Below are 17,237 nucleotides of genomic sequence, written 5' to 3'. Positions count from 1 at the left end.
GCTGCTTCATATTTTTTGTGGAAACCAAATATTTGTTCACCCTCCAGAATTTTTTGATAGACTGAAAGTTCAACACAAAAGCATTTATTTGATATAAATGTTTTGTATCAATGTAAAAGTCTTTGCTGTTACTTTTGCTCAATTTGCTAAATAAAAGTTATTTATTTATTTTAAAAACAATTAATAAATAAAATCTCACTGATCCCAAACTTTTGAACAGTATAGTGAACATATATTTTATGATGAAAAATAATTAAATAATAATTTTCCCCATTACATGGTTGAGCTATTGAGCTTCACAAAGCCAATATAAGTGTTAAATAATCATAAATAGTCAAATACTCTAAAAAAATTCACTCTTAACTAGAATGTCAGAAAAATAAAAATATATTTTTTCCTTTAAATTGGAGAATGTCACAGAATAATGCATTAAAGTGCAAAGACAATTTTCTTTGAGAAAATGTGAAATCATATTTAAAAAAAAAAAAAAAAGTCTGTAGATTTTTTACTAAATTCTACATAACACATTAAAATGTAATGCCAATGAATAGGGACATGCAAATTAGCCTCTTTAAAAAAAATATATAATTTTTTTTATTTAAATTATATATTTTTGCTCACTAAACAGCTAAAAAAAAATGTAAATAAACAAAACATATGAAAAGTTTAACATCAAATAAAGTGAAATTTCATTTCGCCTATACAGTATATCAGTATGACACAGTTTCCTGAGATTGACCTCAAGAACAGACACAGAAACCAGTGTACATTTGACTGCGTCTAACTTAGAAAAGCACCAAAAGGGCTGAGCAAGAATAAAGAGCAATTTGGCAAACATTTCATAAAAAGTATGAAAGTGCACGTGGGAAGGCGTATAGAAAATGCTCTTTGATGCTGGCGAGCGCTGATGGTCATGGAGTGCAGGCTGAAAGAGGAGACGTGGAGTACAGCAAAAAGAATTTCCCAACTGGGGTGATTTTCTGCTTACTGAACACTTTGGCTGTGCATGTTTTCAAGATGTGAAGTGCGGTGTAATCGTGTGCTCCCTTCCCCTCACATGTGGCCCCAAAACTCTCTTTCTGCTAACGCTTTTATTTGAAATTGAGATGAAAAGAATGTTCCGGATTTCCGATTTGGGGCTTTTTCTTTTTTTTTTCAATTACTCAGGCACTGATAAGCAAAAGGTGTATTTCATGTGTAAGAGAGTGTTGTTGTAAAGTTCAAATAAATCAGGTTTCTCTATTGAACTTTCTTGTTTTTTTTCCCTTTTCTAGCCTGTGGATGAATTAGATTTGCCATATAACGGAAGAACGCTGTCCTGAATGAGGGTTAATGGGACATTTCATGGGCTTTCAAAGTGTTTAAAACAAAGGAATTCTGACTGTGATATGATATGATTGTTTGCTTTGGCTCTCCGCCATACAGAGTTATTAAAACCTCTGGCGTAAGCTTGTCTTTACATGCTGCTTGATTTTCTCTCTAAAGCAAAGAAAGAACTGCATGATCTGAACTTTTCAACTGTAATTTGATGTGCGGTAACAGAACCCAAATAGACGGAGGTCAACATCTCAACGACCCTAATTTATAATACTTCATTGGAGTATAGAATTCATTTCAATCAGTAACGGCGTCTGAAGTGAATTAGCGCATGAGATGACCCATCACCGAAGGATCTCCTGTGTTCTTCTGTAATACAGCACCCACTCATTCCAGTAAGCACCTCACAAGGGTCCTTAAAATCAAGTATTATTTGGTCAAGTAGTCTGGATGGACAAGTGGTAGTCAGAGCTAGCCCAAACAATAGCGGAATCCACACCTGCAGAATTTTGCGAGAAAGAATTTGAAGACTGTTTTTAGCTGACAGCAAGCTCTGTTTGCTGCATTTAAAATATGAATACTACCACTTTTAAATCCCTTCTGCACAATTCTGCTAATTTTCTCCCACAGTCATCGCTGAAAATGGCAGATTCATTGCTAATTATAATACTTTGGGTCTAAAAATCTCTAATACACGTGTAACAATTTTACATTTTGGCAAATTGGTGGTGAGTTCTAAGGAATTTAATTTACGTTTTCATATGATCCGCTTATGATGCAATCAACTCATGAGGAAAGATCATATTTGCAAGATGAAAGCAAATGAAAGCCACCACAAAGCTGAATTACGAGTGAGGAAACTCAACTTTCTTTAAGTCCTGAGTTTCCAAGTTAAGGGCATATAAGTGAGAGAACAAAAGATTCAATATTGTGTTGACAGTAAATTTGTTGAAAGGATTTTTTCCCATTTACAATAAAACTAGCAAGTAGCATGTACAAAATACTATAGTACTGTACAATTATACTTGAATATAGAATATAATTAAATTGATGGCGCCTTCATAAATCAAAATAAAAACACAAAAACACACATGATGTGCATTCTTTATTCATCATTTTATCGATGCAGAGTTAAAAATCTTTCTACATCCTATTTTGCTCCAACAAAAGTGACTTGAACGCACCTGATGTTAAACGACTTCCCAGATCGTGAATACGAACTTCCCAGGAGGACTTGAATGTGCTATTATACCTCACTGAGAGTTAAAGGGGACATATTATGCCCGTTTTTACAAGATGTAATATAAGTCTCAGGTGTCCCCAGAATGTGTCTGTTGAGTATCAGCTCAAAATACCCCACAGCATGCTGTTTTTGTGCATGTATCTTTAAATGCAAATGAGCTGCTGCTCCCCATCCCACTTTCCAGAAGAGGGCGGAGCCTTTACAGCTTGTGCTTTGGATACTCTGCCAAAAATGAAAACATTTGGTTTTGATTATCATCTCTATCGCGGTCACGCTAACTTTATATCATGGAAGTGTACTATTTGAATGCGTTTTAAAGCCATATCGGTCTAAACTATAGCTTTTCTGTGCGCACACATCCAAAGCACTTGCGTAAAAAGCTGGATGTCAGAAGGAGCGTCACGTGAATATTTAACTAGGTTCTCTTACGTCTTATTGCACTGTCAAATACATGTAAAAAAAACACACAAAGTTCACAAAAATAGTTAGGTCTGTGAATGTAAACAGCAGGGAAAGAAATCACATGTGTATATTAGATATGTGTATTGAAGTGAAAACAGCATAATATACAGTACCTACCTCTGTATATGCTGTTAATATGAATCAAACAAAAGAAAAAACATAAAATCACTCACTGTTCTTGAATGAATAACTTTAGTAGCTTTAATAATAAAACATTTCTTACTTGAATGCTGCTGTTAAATGCTCTGGCAGGGAGATAAACATGTCAGACTGTGTATAGCTCACTCAAGGGGAGGAGCTAAGCTAATTGGGTAGATTACGTCACCAGTCGTGGGCGGGGCCTGTTCCAATGTGACATCACATTATTATATCAAAAAACTATATAAAAGTGAATTTTGCATAATAGGTTCCCTTTAAGGCCTGTTCACACCAAAAATGATAACTATGACGATAACTATATTAGCGCCCATACCAGCGGACAATATTGTTCTGTTTATTATTAAATGCGCGCTGCAGTTTTGTCATCTTGCTCAAGCTCTTTAAAGCAGGATTGATTTTGATTGGCTGTCAATGTTTTTATTGTTCATCAGGTGGAAAATAATCGTTCTGAAAGTGATTCCAACCATGCCGTTTCTCTGTGCCGTGATTGTTATAGTTGTGGTGTGGACTCTGCTTTTCTTTAATATTGAGAACGATTTTTAGAACTATATATTTATCATTATCATCCTTGGTGTGAATGGGTCTTATAAGGTTTTAGGGATGTTTTTTTTTATTTTTTATTTTTTATTCTAAAATTCATACATTTTAGTACCAATCAAATCGTGCTAATTCATATAAAATTCGTAAAAATAGTTACATTTTCTCTTGAGAGCTGGTTGGATTATCACAGAGACTGTGGGGTGGGCTTTTTTCAATTGGACTAGTAGGTAACCAACTTAAAGGAGAACTCCGGTCAATTTTAACATTGAGCTCATATTTTTGTAAATTTGGAGTGCTGTCAATACAGAGAACAACGACAAAAATCGGTGTTGCCTACACCGTGTTATCCTCTTTTTAAAATTTGCACCCTGTTGACTTAAATAGGGCAAGTTTTAAATCTGCTTTTAGCCTCTTAACATCCTTGATATGTCATTACAAGTGCACGGCCAATGTGAGTGATTCCTTCAGAGTGAACACGGTGAATCTGACTGCAGTAGATGTGAAAGATATGAATAAAAATGATGTTATTTCAGCCAGCGCACATACCTGTATTTACATCCTGTTTTCGGTCGAAGTCCACAGTAGTCGATTGTCGAGTTCTCCACTGTTGCTTAGTTACCTATGATCACGCGCGTGAACTCGACAATCGACTACTGTGGACTTTGACCGAAAACAGGATGTAAATACAGGTATGAGCGCTGGCCGAATTAACTTCATTTTTATTCATATCTTTCACATCTACTGCAGTCAGATTCACCGTGTTCACTCTGAAGGAATCACTCACATGGCTGTGCACTTGTAATGACACATCAAGGATGTTAAGAGGCTAAAAGCAGGTTTAAAACTTGCCCCATTGAAGTCAACAGGGTGCAAATTTTAAAAAGAGGATAACACGGTGTAGGCAACACCGATTTTTGTCGTTGTTCTCTGTATTGACAGCACTCCAAATTTATAAAAAAATGACCGGAGTTCTCCTTTAAACACCCTAGCAACAACTCAGAATATCGTGGCAACCATTTAGCAACACCCTAGAAACACACTAGCACTGTGACAGTGCTTTTCCGTGGGCATCTTTATAAAATCGAGCTTGTTTGTAAAGTTGATTGCACGCACTCATTGCACAGCCTTAATAATGTATGTAAACAAATTTTTTGAACTGCTACATTAAACTCTTATTTATGCTAGCGTAACTGCTGCGCTCAGTTAACTACATGTTCCCCTGCTTCCAGATGCGAGGGGGGGAGGGAGGAGAGACAATGGCTCAGATAATCTGCAATGCATTAGCAAACATGCAAACAGTATGTAACTGTCCATTAGCAGTTAACAATGAGAGCAGCTTCTCAAATGCTGCAGATAGCCATTACTGTAATACGCCCCATCCTGGCTTTCCTCTCCCCAATGACAAAGTCCTTCCGGCACTGACATTAGATCAATAATGCAAAAGCCTTCTTAAGCTCCCTCCTTGTGGTTCTGTTTAAAAGGGCCCTCAAACTAATGATGCAGGTTAATTGGCTTGTCATCATTTGGGAGTTTACCCAAATAAAGAGACAGAGAGAAAGAGTTCATGCCGGCACCTTAAAAGGTTTGCGCTCGATGATTTCTCTTGTTGTCCATGTTTTATTGGTGAATTTTGTGTGTGTGTGTGTGTGTGTTGGTGTGTGTGTTTTTTGGCAGCACACCACAGTTGAAGAGCCTTTTTAACCATAGTTGGGCCAGCATCAAATGAACTGAATGCTCTCTTAAGAGTAAAGAGACCTGAAAATAGGCCCTCTTCACACATTGTTGAGGGAAGATTGTGTTTCTTTTGTGTGACAGGGGTTGAGTTACATTTAAACCAACACATTTTACCTTCTTTCTTTTTGTTATATGATGTTTTTTTTGTTTTTTTACCATGACTTTTTTTTTTTCCTGTATTTCAAAGCGTTTTATTCACACACTAACCGCTGAAAAGTTTAGGATCATTCAGAATGTTTGGTCACATTTTAGATTAGGGTTCAATTGTCACTATTGACTAACTATTAACTATGACTTTTGCCTCAGTAAACGCCTCATTACTGCTTATTAATAGTTAGTAAGGTAGTTAGAATCTGGTTATGCAGAGTAAGGCATTAATATGTGATTTATAAGTACTAATAAACAGCCAATATCCTAGTAATATGCATGCACTGTTTAATAGTGAAAACTGGACCCTAAACTAAAGTGTTACCGAATGTTTTTGAAAGAAGTTTCTCATTGTCACTCACATGATCATCTCATAAAAACAATGAATTTTCAACATCATTACTCCAGTCTTTAGTGTCACATGACCCTTCAGAAATCTTTCTAATATGATGATTTGCTGCTCAAGAAACAATATTATCAGTGTTGAAAACAGTTTTCTACTCAATATTTTTGTGGAAACCATGATTCTTTGAATAAAAAGTTCAAAGATCAGCATTTATTTGTTATAGATATTTTTGTAACAATGTTAATGCACTGGTAATGTTCTGTCTAGTTCCATTTTATGGTTCCCTATTAGTTTCCTTAGTTCCTAATTCATTACTCACCATTTCTGTTCAGGTCATTACCACTCCTTCTTTATAAAGTCATTAGTTTCCTCAGTTCTGTGTTCACTGTTAAAACATTATCAAAAATATTGGTGCTGACAGGCAAATGTTTTTAAAAAATGCTCGCGGAGAAAACGTTAAAATTATTAAAAGTACAAAAAAAATAATAATATATATATAGGCTATATATATATATAGGCTATATATATATATAGGCTATATATATATATATATATATATATATTTATAATTAGCAAATGTAATTGAAAAGTTAGTGGTCAGTATATATATATATATATATATATATATGTATATATATATTAATAATATGAATATATTAACTTTTCAACAGTAGTGTACATATTTTATTACTTTACCATTTTCATAGACACTTTCAATTGTACATTATAAAAAAATCCATCATAAGAGTATATAAAAAAACTGCTATTTTATTTTTGTGTGAAAAGGATGTATATTACGGTGGCCGAGAAAGCTCAACGCGCTGCAACTGAAGAAAACACATGCAAATAGAAAAAACACCCGCAAATTAAGAAAACATCTTCATCAGTTTCACAACACATGTGTGCTCCAAATACTCACAACACAACCAAATACAGAAACGCGCTGCAAAAGTTCACAACACAAACAAATACAGAAACGCGCTGCAAATAGGACAGAACACAACGGAAATGTTTCCGGGGAACCCAATAAGTGACGGACGGACGGCTGGGACGTGCTTATTGCTCGTGAGCTTTACCTATGCCCTACTCTCTTAAAAGGGCAGACGGCAGAGCCCTTGAATTGGGCACTTTGGAGGGAGCGGGGCACTTGTGTGCCATTATGTTGATGAAGGGAGCAACGAAAGACAACGTAATTTCCTCATTATTTTCACCTGGGATGTTCCCATGACAACGCAGCGCGTGTCCATCAGCTGAATAGCTGTTCTTACCAGAAATATAGTATTATTGCTGTTAACATAACTGTTGCAAATAAATATACATTTTATACAACAAAGTTTTTAAAATATGCGTTATATCTGTGTGTGAGTGTCTCAACTTTAAAACTTGCCGTCTCATATTTGGACCCTAGCTGCATTCTAACATTTCTTATGAAACTTATTTTAACATAACATGACAAAATGTGTACAATGTAACTGATGTATAGATTAATGTCTTTCCCTCATGTTCTTTTTCTCTCTCTTTTTATTTATTTATTTATTTATTTTAGTCTTCAGCTCATTGTTCTTTTTAGTATTCTTATGACATTGAACATATTGTAAATACATTTTGTATATTGTATACAAAGTTGTATGTCATAAACGTGTCATCTCTGTATGTTTTGCAAAAAAAAATAATAATAATAATATAAGTAGACAGCTGTAAGCACGTCCCAGCCGGGTCCGTCACTTATTGGGTTCCCCGGAAACATTTCCGTTGTGTTCTGTTCTATATCCTATTTGTTTGTGTTGTGAACTTTTGCAGCGCGTTTCTGTATTTGGTTGTGTTGTGAGTATTTGGAGCACACATGTGTTGTGAAACTGATGAAGATGTTTTCTTAATTTGCAGGTGTTTTTCTATTTGCATGTGTTTTCTTCAGTTGCAGCGCGTTGAGCTCTCTCGGCCACCGTAGTATATACATTTTTACACAAATTACAAGTATCTCTGGTACTTTTTCCAGCACATCCAGTAATACACCATTGAGACAATGGTGTCAGTAAAGAGCACATTGAAATATAAGACATGATGTGTGAAGAAATGCTTACAATCAAGCTATAACTGCAGAACAATTTAAATATATTTTTTAAAATAATTATTATTATTTATATAGCTTTTTTCAAAAAGAAAGAAAAAAAGTGAAATCTGTCATTTCCACCAGAGAATAAATGACTTGAGATGTGGTGAAAATTACATTTGTTCATGACTGTTCAGTAAAAAAAAAAAAAAATACAATTCTTTCGGACATTGTTAGTAGACAAATCGAATAAACTAGTGTGTGATAAAAGTGTTTGAAAGACTTTGAATTACCCAGAGTTAAAGCAATACCCTGTGATTTCTCCATCTCAGATCTCCAACAGGTGCTTGTTGTCTGTACGATAAAAGCATTCACCTTAAAATCACAGCTAATACAGGAAGGATAAAGACATTCTACCTCGCCTCAATGGTCTCTAAGTGCACCGTTTGACAGTGTGAACCTTAGCAGGGATTTGCTATCTGGTCACATGGGCAACTTCCTCTTCATCAGCCCTGTTCCTGGTCAGTTTTACACCCTGAATACCCGGCACCCAATCGATTGACACAAGCCCTGCTTATTAATCTACCGGTCGGACACTCCGAGTCCCCCATCCGTTACGGACGCATCAGGAGCCATTATGGTGACACAGCACTACATCATGCTGAATAAGTCATAAGGGTGGGTGGTTATAGCCCCTCCCCCATTCCCTATATCAGCATTTAGGATAAATGGCTTAAGCTAATGATAGGCAGACGAGGTATAGTGTTAACGTTTAGCGGAAAACGTAAAAACGTTTAGCGGGAAAAAACCTTGTGAGAGAGACACATTTTGTCTACGTGTAATTAAGCAGCTTTCTTATGACTCATCAACTGGACTGACATTTAAATGTGCTGTAGTAAGCTGTTTGACAGATACACAAAATTGGAGGAGGAATTAGGAATGAGTCTTTAGTGCTGGAAAATCCATCTCCTCGCAGTCTGTGTGCGTGAAGGATGGGCTATTTGTGTCAGTCTTTCTACTTAACCCAGTTGGAATGTGAGCAGAAGGGAGTTTTGGGGCCCCACACACCAGTGCTCTCTCACACACACACTCACACGTACACATGCACGCACACACACACACAAAAGGCAGTGATTTTCCTGTAGGGAAATAGGCAGATGAGGTTCATTGGTGAGGAGTGGGAGAACATGGAAGAAGGAAGTCGGCGTGAAAATATCACTGTGGCATTTAGGGAAAGTTTTAGCTAAAGGTGGATGTGGATCTGTGGGGGATGTGTGGGGATTTCACAGACTGCATAATAAGCCTATATTGCATATATAGAGTATTATACCCTAGAGCAACTGAATATACTGTAGACTTTGCTGTAGACCTTTTTTTTTTTTTTTTTTTTTTTTTAATTCAGTCCAAATCTATAAATGCATTCATAAATATATTAAAATGTCATTCATACATTGCATACAGAATTTCAGATTAGTTTAATACATGGTTATTATTAAACCTCTATGATTAACATGTTATTTATAACAACTGTAATTTTTTAATTAAAGTACATTTTGATATCTGACTGTCTTGATATCATAATGAAGAAAATAAGCTATATTACAATGAAATTCTTGAAAAGAAAGGCTCATTATTTCTTGGGGAAAAAAAAGATTTTGTTAAATATCTAAAAAAAATGTTTGTCCGTCAATCATGTGGTACAGCCAACATGCAGGGGAAAAAACTGGAAGCTACAGTATATCAAATAGAGGATCTCTGTACACCCTCGTGACTGTGTGTCAAGGTCAGTAAGTCTCTTAAAAATAGCAAATACTTTGACTTTTTTATGATGAGGCAAGATTGGTTCATGTTGTAAAATATGTACATGTTGTGCAACTCCCTAAAAACTTAACTTAAATATGTTTATGGATTAATTATTCATGATATTTGCAAACAAACTAACTAACTAAATATTATTATTAATAATAATAATAATTCTGTAAAAAGAAATATGTTTGTTTGGTTGCAAATATCATAAATGAATGAATGAATGAATGAACTGATAAATTAATTGGTTACACCATGACATTTTTAGTCAATAAATTACATTTCTCTTTGAAAAGTAGTTAAGTTTTTTTTTTCAAAACCTCATGAAACCAGTGTGAATACAAATAGTGAAATATTACCTAGCATGTGTTTTAAACGTAATCTTTTTTTCTTTTCTTTTTTTGCTGTGGACAAGCATTTGTCTTTCACCTGATGCAAACACCTATATGTTTTCTTCAAAAACTATGCAGTTTCTAAAATATTTTAGGCATTAGGCAATGGTTGGTTAGCTCCATGTCAGAGGAACCCATTAACGAGTCTTTATGATATTCTGGTTTCCAGATAAGACTGGGGCTGCCATGCAGGGGCCTCTCCACATGTGGCGTCTGTACACTGTCCAACAAGACTCCAAAGACTCCAAGTCTCTATGATACTCTGGTCTCCATGTATGGTTGATTTCCACCTCAATCCTCAGCATTTGGAGCCAGGCCGTGAATGTTGCATCATCTGGATGAGATTTTTCACTCCTTGTATCATCCACCAGGTGAAATTAATAAGCCTGATTGGTTAGAGTCACAGCACACATCTCCTCTCTTCAAGAAATTGCATGATTTTCTGCCCATGTATGTAACAAACTGCGGAATTAATAGTCTTTACTTTATATGCAATATACACTCAATATATGCAAGGTATTAATTGCATAGAAAACAATGACTGAGGCTAATCTAGCGATTTTAAAGTTTTTCAAGAAGATCATAGCGGTGAGAAAAGATATTACCATTTGCAGCACTGCGTTGAGTTTATGAGTACAGCAGTATAGGACGATGCGTGTGACAAGATGAATGCATTTTAGGCAGGCTTCTCTGAGGACTCCTGCTCCTTTTATCATTGTTCGTGAGAAGGACACACATCACTTTGTTGTCTGAAAAAGAGTCAATCACAAGTGAAGTGGGCTCATTAGAATTACTTGGATGGCGGAAACTCTTCAGACAAGGACGTCAACGGCGTTTGCAGCACACACACCTGCGTTAAGGTCGAAATCTCAAACGGAATAAATCAGAGCAGCGTAGTGAGAGCGAGGACTATAAGCGACACACCATCATTTATCTCCTCGTTTTTGAGAGCTGCAGTTTTTGCAAACACAATAAAATGCAAATGAATGCAGCATGTGTTTTTCTCGCAAGACTCTTTGTCACATTCTCAAATGCGGAGGCACACTCGTGCTCACTAGGACGCTGACGATAATGCCCCTTGTCTGAGGTCCTGGCAAAGATCAGGTAATTGTTCTTCTTTCCCGCCAGGCTTGATCGTCTCCGGAGTGCCACGACACATGCGTAAGCAAATCAATCAGCCCGTGTTCTAATCAGTTCCACTTATATCACCCTGAAAATAAATGATCCGTCCCATGAGGGAGGAGGCAGGACCAATCAATACGGGATAAGGTGAAGGTCTGTCCGGTTCTGGGCCCTGCAGGCTTACGGTAGGGTGAGGGGACACTCTGGCTTCACAGTAAACAGGTTGCTCTTTCCATAAAGTGATTTGTCACCACTCCAGTTACTGACAGTACACGGCGCCCTCGTCTTTCCTGAAATGTCAGTCAATAAACCTCCCGAAAGTGTAAGGAACAAGGGGGAGGTGTTTGTAAATTGCGAGGGGGTTGGAAGGACACTGGATGCAGGGATGAATCCATTACACCTACTTAAATTCCATCTCTCATCCTCCTGTTCCAGCTATGATCCCACAACGTGAGCCCCAACCCTTGAGCAGCTGTTCTTTATCAATGCTTGCTCGAGGCATTTGGAATAGGAACTTAGCAATGGCTGAACGGCCACACCAAGAAGCAGGGTTGTGACCGTTCTATCGGCATGCAGTCTGGTCCAATGTTTCCCAACCCTGTTCCTGGAGGCATCCCAACATTACGCATTTTCAAACTCCTAATCAAACATACCTGAATCAACCCATTAGTAGAAAACTCATGACCTTAAATGTGGTAGAAAGATATCCAAAATGTGTCCTGTTTTGGGTGCCTCCAGCAAAAGGGTTGGGAAACACTTAGACAGGAAGAGACTGTCTGACAGACATGTCAAGCAACCAGCAAGAGTGTGATTGTCCAACATTGGCAAATCCAGTCATTTATCAGCCTGGGGTGCGTTTCCCATACAACAACGTAACTCGCTGCTTAACTACCATAGTGTGATGCATCGTTGAAGAAAACAATTAGCTAGTTACGACTGTTTCCCAAAACCGAAATTGTCGCAAATTGGTCGTTCAACCACGTTGGTTAATGATGTCACGCATGTGGTGGAGTAATAACTACTTTTAATGAATCTGTTTGAGATCTAATTAACGCTAGATGTTTTGCTATAAATTACAGACATGGCATCTGAGGAATATTTCTAATTTTTCTCAGTTATTTTGCTTTATTTCCAGATTCAGTCATAGGCTCGTTCTTGCATACTAGAGCATGTTCACACATGCGCACTCTTCAAAAACGACGCTTTAAATCTCTTGACAAACTAAGACGTAAAAGACATTTGTATGTATTCTAAATAAAAGATATAGATTGTACTGAATGTCAGCTTGCTTATTTGGCTCAAGATAAGGATTTATTGAGTCCACATGGCATGCAAACCTGAAACTACAGTATGCTTGTAACCACAGGTCGAGAGCTGTCGTTCCAAACACACAACTTTGCGATGCAGTTTGGAATGTTTGTTGGAACGATGGTTTCGGGAAACACCAACTCGTTGAACTATGCTGATAACGACGGAACTTGCGACCATAGTTGGCTAACTATGCTTTTGGGAAACGCACGCCTGGTACCTTATAAACACAGATGTTCCTAGTCGAACTGGTAGCGACTCCTGGAAGCTGCATAAAGCCAGCCAATAAGATTGAGACTGCAGATTTTCAGCAGTTCTTGCCATTGAACCAACTGTAGGTGGTCCATAGGCATGTCGCTTGAAGCTGCAACTAGGTCCACCACCCAGAAAGGTCTCCTATCTACAGTGGCTGATTTACTCTGGAATGGTGTGCCATTGTTTTCACAGACTCCATGCTCTGATTCATTCTTGTCACATGATGAGCCTGGGTTTGGATAGAAATCTAAGAGTTTAAAAAGAAAAGGCTGGCAGGATTCAAAGTGACTCACCGATTCACAACTGACTTGTGTTTCTTTTTACTACCTTCAAACACTGTTTGCTTTCTTATTCATTCTTCAACTATGCTGTGGTCTTCAGCTGGGGAAGATGGTGCTTGTTATGCTTCTAGAAGTCTCGAGAAACTCTGGGGAACGTTTGAGGAGTGTCCAACCACTCTCACTTTCTATTAGTGATAAACATATGACGGAGAGGTTAGTCTGAAAACAGATGTGTTATGTCAAAGACATTTCCTCCCTATACGCTCTCTACAAAACTCAACTGTGAAGGTAAATCAGCATTTCATTGACGTTGCATCTGGGGTTTTCACCCAATTTACTTTTTAAGCAAACATATTGCATATGACAAGGCCAATGATTTATGTTATTTTTGTTTCATTGTGCCAGATCTTCACTTTGATCATGTACACTACCAGTAAAAAGTTTTGGATCGGTAAGATTTTTTATGTTTTAAATTATTATTTTTCTGCTCACCAAGGCTGCATTTATTTGATAAAAACAAAACAAAACAAAAAAACAGTAATATTGTGAAATATTATTACAATTTAAAACAGCGATTTTCTAAGTGAACATAATAATAAAGTGTAATTTATTCCTGTAAAGCTGAATTTTCAGCATCATTACTCCAGTCTTCAGTGTCACATGATTCTTCAGAAATCATTCTAATATGATGATTTGATGCTCAAAAGTAGAAGAGACTTCTTTTAAATAGATTAAAAATTATACCGACCCAAAACTTTTGAACGGCAGTGTACATGTGTGTTGTGTAAGGAGAATCTCACGATTTAGGACTTTCCCGCCAGCATGCGAATACCACCAAATACCAGTCTCTGACATGTTTTTATGTTGGTGTGGTTTACTCAAGCATGCAAGCACTTTGTTATAGTTTTTGCATGCTCATGCAGTGCTCAGTTAAACAGCCTTGAAATACATTCAAATATACAACATGGTATATTTAGCTTCGTGTCTGAAGACTTGTTGATTTGATTGGCAGCATGTACCATGTTATTAAAAGACAAAAGAATGGATTTGCAATGCCATGTTTTTTCAGCTCACATGCCTTTTATCTTTCTCCATCCCTAGAACATAAATGTTTGTTGGACTGGTGAGTTGTTTGAAAGATCACACATGAACACATTGGCCCTCATTTATCAAAAGTGCGTACACCAAATTTCCAGCGTACACCCAAAACCACGGTGACTTTGAGATTTATCAATATGGACGTTGGCGTACGGCACGCTCAAATCCTACGCCAGCTCAGGAGGTGGTGTACGTACGTTTTGAGTTAGTGCGGAAATGCGCAGAAAAACAATTCCTAACACCACAAAACGCACTGACAAACTAAAAGATATGATATATTATGACCCACTGTAAAAAAAAAAAACAGCATAGTAATTATAAACTTCAGTGTTTATTTTTGTGCAACATGGAGTTCAGTGTTTAATTTGTGTGACTTTACCAAAGCATTTGATTTGTAGGCATATGTATTCCTTCAGTTGCAAGCCTGTGCGCTTTACCTGACGTTTCAAGCCTTGTTTATACTTTCGCCTGGCTCCGCAGCGCGAGTCTCCGCAGACTGCGCGCGCACCTCCCCAAACGGACGAGGCGTTTGTACTATTCTTTGAAATGATGGTTAGGCCATCGTTTGCGCACGGACTGGGTTCAGTAATGAAAGGCTTTCAATGACCAAAAAATAATTCAGACTGACAAAATAATAAAAATGACATTCTTCTTCTTTTAAATAATAATAATAGTAATAATACAAATAATAATAATAACGACATTCTTCTTCTAAATAACAATAAGCGTCATTAATAATAAAAATCATAATAATAAGAAGAAGAAGAAGAAGAAGAAGAAGAATATTACAAATTGTCATGCAATTATTAATGTGAATGAATGGTACTCCACATCACATCATCATCACTATTGTACACCCCAATACATGTGACGTGATACAAAATGAAATGCTAATTGTTTCAAAACATGTGCTGTAAAATAATGCATTGTGATAGGTCATTTGTAGCCTGGTAATACCAAACTCTGCTACTTCGCTTTGCTTTGTAGACAGAGTCTGGCATGGCATAATAGAGAAGTGTTTTCTTTCTCGCGGGGGGCACTTGTCTGAAGTTTAAAATCATTGGTTACCCGTAAGCCAATCACATGACGTTTGGTTATGGCGTGTGTTATGCGCATGCTCAGCCGCATCTAACTTCCGCTGTAAACACATGTATGATGCGAAAACAAAACCATCGAGCGAAATACCGGAGTAAACATGGCTGTGAACAACTTTTGCAGATTATGTGAAGTAAATCTACGCATCCACGGTACAATCAGCATCTACGTCACGGCTCTCAGCCCGCCCTCTGTTCGTTGATTGGCCCGGCCGTCCGAAGGCCGCTGGAAAACTGAAAGATAGGCTGCTATCTCAGACTGACTACAGAAGCGAAATTAAATTGAGCGGAAGTAGGAAGTCTGACGTAGTCAGGCTAGGTCATTTGCTCATCCACGTTTCTCTTCTTTGCCGTCTTCCGTGTGTCCATGGCATAAAATGAGGGCGTGGGGGAGGCAGAGACTTGAATATATAGGGGCGTGTTATTCTAATGACGATAGTTTTCAGCCGCGGCATTTATCAAGGGCAGGTATTGCGTACACCTGGATTTCAAAGGTACGCACAGCTTCATAAATCAGACGGTGAGAGGAGTGTAAGCATAATCTTACGCCAACATATACGCCCGTTTCTACGCAAGAATGATAAATGAGGGCCACTGTGATACAATTTTGAGTTGCAGCTTCAGTGTTCTTGCTCTGTTACTGAAATCCAGTGATTAGTTCTTCGGGGCAGATTTATTGTGTCCAAATATTTTGCATTAATTAATCTGATTATTAATGGACAGAGAAATATCTGAATGTGAGTGAATGGAACTGAAAATGTTCATTTGAAGGAAGAGATATTGCATAAAATAATATGCTTGACATTACTGACATTGATGTGGTCAGAGAATTATGGTCTGTAAAAGTCAGACCGATGGGTAGGGCATATCCAGGACATATCCATGTGTTTTAACATGGTGCAAGCTTTTACTTGACAGATTTTTATCAGTAGAATTTTATTGCATATTTTATTTATTATTAACAAAAATGATATGAACAGTTCTAAAATGAATTCCATTTTAAGCCATTTGTGTAATCAGTTTAGAAATGTTCTTGGTTAGTACTGGTCTTGTTATATTCCAAAGCTTGTTGCATGAGACAAAAAATACTTCATGAACAATTTGTACAATGCACTATATGCTGAAATACCTATTAATATTTGCCTTTAGCGAGAAGAAGGCTGAAAATAAACCAAGTCCTCCGAGTAATTCCTCATTCAGACGAACATGTAGAAAATCCCTTTGATCTTGAATATTTTGATCTTGTAGTTTTCAGTGCTTTTTTTTTTTTTCAGGCATCTTTAACTTGCAAAGGTTTTAAGTATTTCCATTCCATTTCCAGAAATGGAATTCCAGAATTCAGATTATTTCTACTGAAACATTTAATGACAAACTTATATAGACCAACTCATTTGCCACTGTCCATGAAAATCATGTAAAATATGACAAATTCTGTGTTTAAGAACATTGATAAGTGTGACTTCATATTTTATAACAATACAACTTATATAAAAATATAAATACATTTTATATAAATAAATAAAAAATCTCTTGAGTAACAAGATTGCAGATTTATCCTAAATAAGTGTATCACTTAGTAGGGGCTGTTGTTGTTTTTAGTTATTGGTTCACTTATATTTAAATAATTTGATACATTTTCTTACAGTAACTTTAGTAACAGGGTTGAATGACTTCACTTGACAAATACAGTCAACATTACAGTTTGTGTAAAAGTTGAAAAATTATATAAAATCAAATGATTTGTTTGATTGTATTGCATTCCGGTTCATTCCCATGAATGGATTCTCTTAGGTCGCATTCCAGCGGGAGGATACGGATGCATTTCCACTTTAGCGTATAAGGGGTTACAAATGCGGAAGCCCTATCGAGTCACAAACTCCACT

Source organism: Abramis brama (genome assembly GCF_963993115.1).
Source record: "Abramis brama genome assembly, chromosome: 24".
In the NCBI taxonomy this organism is placed as follows: Eukaryota; Metazoa; Chordata; class Actinopteri; order Cypriniformes; family Leuciscidae; genus Abramis; species Abramis brama.
The sequence above is the reverse complement of the archived record's forward strand: the minus strand, read 5'-3'. Positions refer to the sequence as shown.